The sequence below is a fragment of the Adiantum capillus-veneris genome, chromosome 21, assembly GCF_014529385.1.
Source record: "Adiantum capillus-veneris isolate H3 chromosome 21, ASM1452938v2, whole genome shotgun sequence".
Classification (NCBI taxonomy): domain Eukaryota; kingdom Viridiplantae; phylum Streptophyta; class Polypodiopsida; order Polypodiales; family Pteridaceae; genus Adiantum; species Adiantum capillus-veneris.
Genome location: NC_140951.1, coordinates 55,127,165 through 55,134,212, shown reverse-complemented (window position 1 = coordinate 55,134,212; position 7,048 = coordinate 55,127,165).

The window sequence follows — 7,048 nt, the reverse complement described above, 5'->3', positions numbered from 1 at the left end:
GAAGAATATTGTGTGTTTTTTACTTTTCAGGAGCACTTAGAGTGCGTGCTTTTCAAGAGGCTATGTATTGAATGTGAAAAAATAGGTTCTATCAACTAGTTGTAGCTGCAAAGACCAAAATCTAGCACTTCCATTCTTCAATCTCTTTCTTGATTGATCTAAGAGCCACACTATCTCCATGAAACTCTATATGAATCATTATTTCTTATCCATTCTAGCCAATAGGATTGCATGTTTTTCAAATCTTACAGTTTCCAAATGATCTGCAAGGTCTAAGTTTTGCATTTTGGTAGCACCCACTAATTGAAATGTACATGAATCAACTAGACATAAAAAGAAATTTTGAAATGATGGCATACATGAGGAAATGCATGCCTCAAGGAATAAGGAGTTTTGATGAAAGAAAGCTATGTAATGGTTTTTGCAAGCACCAAGGCAAATGTAAAACATTGGAAATAGTTTTTACTAAGCTCAATGGTATAGTGTCTTTCGGAGGTGTTAGAGGCCTTTAGTATGCTTTGGTGTGAGCCTGCTTTCTGGGGTTTTCTAATGATTTTATTGCATGAGTTTGATGTCCATACCCTTATGTGCAGATATATGGTTAGTCAACACACAAGTCGTATGTGTAATTTTGCATAAAATTGCTTTCTTTCCATGTCATGATTGTTAGCATGAGTCGCATATGGATGAAGTGATGTAATAAGGTGTTATTCTATGTTATAGTTTTGAATTTGATGCATGATTGGTATAAGGTCAAATACATTTTTTGCATGTCACGTGTACATACAAAAATAGGAAAACGTTGTTATGATAAGTTATGGCATATGCTCCATCAATGTGATGGAGCTAGTTTGCATCATGATTCGATTGTTGTAGTGATATTTTATGTTGTATGGAACCTCAAAGATGGATGTGAATTTCTTGTGTGCATGTGTGTATTGCTTTCCAACCATCTAGGTCAAAATTAGCTATATGTGCAAGGAAGGTGAGGTCATAATACATCTTTTATGCATGATTTAACAATTTCAAAATGGTATTTTTTGAGAATATATTTAGTCATTTTTTGAAATTATTTCTACACATAGAAGCCGTGCTTTAAGGTTCATCTATGTAGGCTAGGTTTGATGTATCATATATAGTCAAAACTCCAAGTGTGGGAGTCAAATGAGTGAGGAATATGGTTCATGGTCAAAGACTGTAGATCCGTTCTAGTTTTGGTTGTAGAAACCAATGTGGCCCTTGAATTTTGGTTCTCGTTTATGGTTGTGCTACCAAAATTTTTGCAGCCATGTTATCAGGCATAAATCCTTTAATTGAAATCTATATTCATGACTTAAATTGTAACATTTCTGTCAATTGAAATCTTTTATTTCAACTATGAGATGATTATGACCATCTAGTTGTAAGATGAAACTGTTTGTCTATCTCTCTCCCTTTGTGAAAGTATGTATGATTTCTCTATATTTTGTACAACATATGTAGTGTTTGATGTCTAATATATCTCTCTCTCTTTCACACACACACACACACAAACACACATCCAAGACACCACATTGACAAGTACAAATGAGCATATTAATGAATATAATTCTAATTTTGGAGAGTATGTAAGTAAAAATTCAGAAACAGTCAAAGGGACGCAATACAAATCCTGTAGTAGATAAGGAAAAAATATATCCTTTAGATAGAAGTCATGCTCATTCCCTTTAAATGAGGGTGGGAAAAGAGGTTTTCCTGATGGATTAAGTAATCCCTTATGTGGTGTGTCGTCTAGTGTTGTCAACATCAAATGGACATGGATTTGAGAAAAAGGTTTGTAATAAATTTGTACATTTGGTTTTGTAGGGTGGTAGTGGCCATCAATGTGTTACCATATACATGTGGTAGTGATGTGTGTGAAAAAACTAGGACCTCCGCGGCATTTTTTCTCTCTTTAGGAGGTTTTTTACCCAGTGAATTGTATATACACCCATCACTCTAGGGCTATCAATCTTTCCATTGCATACTTAGTAATATACTCTCTTTTGTGTGCCTTAACCTTCATTTGTATTCTCCAAGATCTGTTCGTTTTTCTGCAACCTTAATTCCAACAATTGGTATCATAGTAGGTTACATCCTCTCGAGGCTTAGTCCCCAGCCGCTCTAGCACACACCTGCTCACTTTCTCCGATTCAAATGAGATTTGGTGAGCGTTCGTAGGTCGAGAAAATTTTTGTGAGAGCTTGAAGAGCTTAATCTGATCAGATATCTGATTTGGTCTCATTTCGGTCTCTGCTTCCACTACAGATAGTACTTGTACATGATATTTTGTCATTTTGTGCAAAAAGTTTGTCAGTACCATTTTCTGTATAGCAAGTCCCTTACAATCTTCTACGGTTTGTGCTATATAGCACATGTTGTTCCCGCTTTGTCTCTCCTCTTTTTGGGTAGTTTTCACATCAGGTGTATGCATTCATCATTGCCGACAATAACACAAATGTGTTCAAGATGCTCGCTGATGAGGAAAGATTGGATGGGGACAATTACCCTATGTGGGCTTACATGATGCAATACGTTCTTGTGTCAAAGGGTGTCTAGAATATTGTGTAGTGCATTGATGTACGTCCTTGTTCTGAGGATGTAACGATGTTGAGGATGTTGCAAGTCTTGCTAGAAGGATTGATGCTCACAGATGTGTTCAAGATGTTTGCTGTTGAGGACAGATTGGATGGGGACAATTACCCTATGTGGGCTTACATGATGCAACATGTTCTTGTGTCAAAGGGTATCTGGAATATTGTAAAGGGCAGTGATGTACATCCTGGTTTTGAGGATGTAGGCGATGTTGAGGATGTTGCAGGTCTTGCTACAAGGATTATGACTATTAGAGTTGTTTTGCCTACGGCGGCAAAACAAGCTTGTTGGGATGTAGAGGTTGCGCATGCTCATGTGTTGATTGGGTTGTCTGAGAAGCGCACCATTACTCCTCACATTTGCTCAACAAAATCTTCAAAACAAGCTTGGGATATTTTGGCTAGTGTTTATGCAAGTCGCAATGAGGCTAAAATTGCATTGTTGCGTAAAGAGTTGGAATTGAAGATTATGCATGAGGAAGACACTTTCCTTGCTCGTGTCAAGGATATCAACGAGCAACTTATTTTTGCAGGTGAATTCATTTTAGATAGCTCCCTTGTGCAGATTTTTCTTGATGATTTGCACATTCTTATCAGACGTTTGCTAGTACTTGGAGACTTATGACCCAAGGAAATCCTGAAGTTGTCAAGTTTGATGCATTATGCACATTTTTGTTGCAAGAGTCACTTTCCAAAAAAATAGGACTAGGTAGTGTGCAGTTGAATAGGATTTTATTGCAGCTCAAAGAGAAGGTGGGAACAACAATGTAACCACTTCTTATGGTTCGGCTGAGTGGCAAAACTTCTGTTCCTAATGCTTCTATTGGTAGCACTTCATCTGGTAATTCTGGTGATAAGGGAAAAAAGAATATGCGTTGCCATTTTTGTAAAGCTAATGACCACTTGATCAAGCAATGTCCAAAATTGAAGGCAAAAGAGGCTAACAAGAAAAAGGATGGATCCAATATAGGGTCCAATACAAGTGCAGTGATTGTAGAGTCTTCTATCAAAGGAGATTGTGATGTTGATATTGATGCAAAATGGTCATTTAGTGTAGAGTGCACTTATGATCCTATTGTCCATGATGCATGTATGTTAGTTGCTGCAAATTCACATGTGTGGTATTTTGATAGTGGTGCTACAAAGCACATTACCTCACATCGTGATTTTTTTACCTCTATTAAGTCTGTCCCTCATGGGAATACGGTGACTTGTGCCAAAAATTCCTCTTGTTCTATTCAAGGACTTGGAAAGATTGTGCTTCATGCTACAAATGGAAGTTCTTTCACACTTGTTGATGCATTGTATGTACCTGGGATAAAAAAGAACCTTGTATCTGTATCTGCACTTGCTAGACTTGGTCTCGTAGTCAAATTTGTGGATGCCAGATGTACAGTTCATGATCTCAGTTTTGGTGATGAAATTGTTGCATTTGGCCTTTTGTGTTGTGGATTGTATAAGATCACTTTGTGTGACAAGTGTGGACAAAATTTTACAGATGCAATTGTAGATTCAAGGGCTATTTCAAATTCAAAATTGTGGCATGCATGTTTTGGGCATCTGAATTTTGCCAGTTTGCTGTGTTTGCAAAAATCTGATATGATTGCTTCTTTGTCGCCTCTTCAAGCACTTGCCAAATAGTTTGTGAAGGCTGTATTTTGATAAAATGCAGCATGCTAAGTTTCCAAAGGATGGGTCAATTCGTGCTACATGAAGATTGCACCTTGTGCATAGTGATGTTTGTGGGCCTATGGAAACTCCCTCCTTGGAAAACTACTTGTACTTCGTGACTTTCATTGATGAATACTCCAGGCATGCATGAGTATATCTGTTGAAAACTAAGTACAAAGTGTTTATGTGCTTCAAGAAATTTCTTTCTATTTCTTAAAATGTCTTGAAATGTACTATGGGCACCCTTTGTTCCGGAGGAGTATATATCTCATGAATTGAATGCATTTCTAGCTATTCATGGGATAAAACACCAATGTAAAGTGCCGTATAGGCCTCCACAAAATGGTGTTGCTGAGAGGAAAAACAAGTCTTGTACGAAAATGGCACGATGTATGGTCAAGAGTCAAGCTTCACCACATTTGTTTTGGCTCGAGGCTATCATGTGTGCCACTTATGTACTCACCAGGTGTTCTACAAATGCGTTGCAGTCTATAAATCCATATGAAGCATGGCATGATAGAAATCCATCTATTAAGCACACGCGTTGTCGAGGGATATGTGTTTGAAACATGAGCTGGTTAGGCGCCGGGACTCTGACTGTGAGAGGTGTGTGAGAGAGAGAGAATAAGAGACACTGATAGCTCTAGCAATCACCACAATAATCAATTAATTGAATAATACTTTTAGTACAACTTAATCCTTAGTCAAGGCGGGTTGTTAATAGTGCCATCACTTGGATCATCTGCTAATTAGGAGTTTAAGCTCATGTTTTATACGGTTAACTGGGTCGTTAACAATGCCGGGGCTAATCAATCTCTAGATGATGACGGTGATGGTAATTATCTCTTGTAGCTTTATGTGCTTCAAATTCCCTTAAATTATGAAAGCTTCAATTATGTTCACTACCCCAATTTTCATGCTTCCTGCTCTATTTTCTTGCAGTGCCTTAATTTCCGGTCTCAAGTTTTAACTTTCTCCTGCTCATCAATTGCTGTCCGAAGCTTTAATCCTTGCTTGGCTGCTACATTTGCTTGGCCTACCTTATGCTTTCCTCTTTCAATCTCATGCCATCTTCATGCAACAACTCCGATCTCTCTCCGTCTCAAGCACTTTACTCCCCTCTTCTCTAGTTTATGGCCAAGAGGGAGAGCCAAAGAGAGATTCATGCTTTGCTTCCTTTGTTTTGTGAGCCGAGGATGAGAGCAAGAGAAAGAGAGATTTATGCTTCCTTCGTCTCCCCTTCAAGCTCCATGATCCCCTTCTTTTCTTGCTCACCTTATCTTGCCGAGATCCTCGCCAAGCCTTGCTCCCTCTTCTTTGCCAAGCCGACTCCCTTCGTAACCCTTCTTCCCTTGCCAACCGAGGACGTCTTTCTTCCTCCCTTCCCTTCCTAACCGAAGATGAGAGAGAGAAAGCTTCCCTTTTGCATGCCGAGGATGAGAGAAAGAGAGAGATCCCCCTTTTTTCAATCTTGAGAGATAGAGCAAGCTCCTTCCACCATCTCCACCACTCTCCTTCCCCTTTGTTTCCTTTCCTTATTGCCCATCTCTTAAAATAGTCGCTATCTCCTTTTTATGCAACGACGGTGCCGTCGTTGTGGGAACGACGTCGATGACATGGCAAGGTTGGGATTCAACCTTCACCAAATTTGACGGGAATGTTTTTGAACATGGGTTGCTGAGTAATTTCTCTTAAGCCGCGACCTCATTCGAGCGAGCATGCAACCCGCACAAGCCTTTCTTCTCCCCACGCTCTCCTCGCTGCCTGCCTGCCATGGACTCCCTCTTTCACACTCTACTCCCCCCCCTTTCACATTCAATAAGGTTATTTTTTCTTTGAATGGGCCGCCATCCCTTTTGGCCGGGCGGCCACTCACTCGGTTCCCTTTGGGTGGCCAAATCCTTGTAAGGGCACCACATTTAGTATACACATCCGCGAAGCATTGCCTAGCAAATCATTTTTCTCCAACAACGCACAGTCTTGTTGGATTTTCCTCGCAATCATTGCATTCCAAGAGACGACATTCCGAACACTAAGCTCTTTAAACACTTTTTGTGCTTTATGAGAGGTACACCACATTTGTCATACATGTCGACTATCGTAGTGCTGCTGTTGCTGGCAGTATACCCTGCTATCAATGCACTGCAAGAGATAACATTTTGGACAAGATTCCCCTCGAGACTTAGTCTATTGCATTACAAAACCCATTTGAGAGCCAAAAACTCCCAGATGGCACTTTGACCGAGCCGATCAGACTAGCACGGAACCGGCCCCCGGTGAATCTTTAACGGCCAATATCATGGCTACCGAAACTCTGATCACTGATTTGAAAAGACCGATGCGTTGCACATAGTGAGCACTTCAAGGCCATGCATTCATTTCAATTATGTCCCCTTAGCTGCAGTTGCCCAATCCGGTACGGATCTACAATTGACTTAAACCTTAAACTGCCACAACTTCTTCATCGTAGCTCCAATCGACGAGCCATAAAGATAGACCGGTAAGCACTTCAAACACTACTGTTCTAGATCATAATCTCCCATGTGTGCTCACTTCAAGCATACTCCTTTTTTGCCATTATTAAGGCAACAGTTGGCCCTTTTAAACCGCATCAGGTATACATTAATCATTAAACTTGGCCTATTAACAAGCCCTGATTTCTGCTCAGTAAATGTGTAGGATTCAAAGAAGATTATCTTGCATTTCTTTGCTCTTTTTCTCTTCATGGTAGCGGAGCTACACGACATCCACCCCCTCTGAACCTG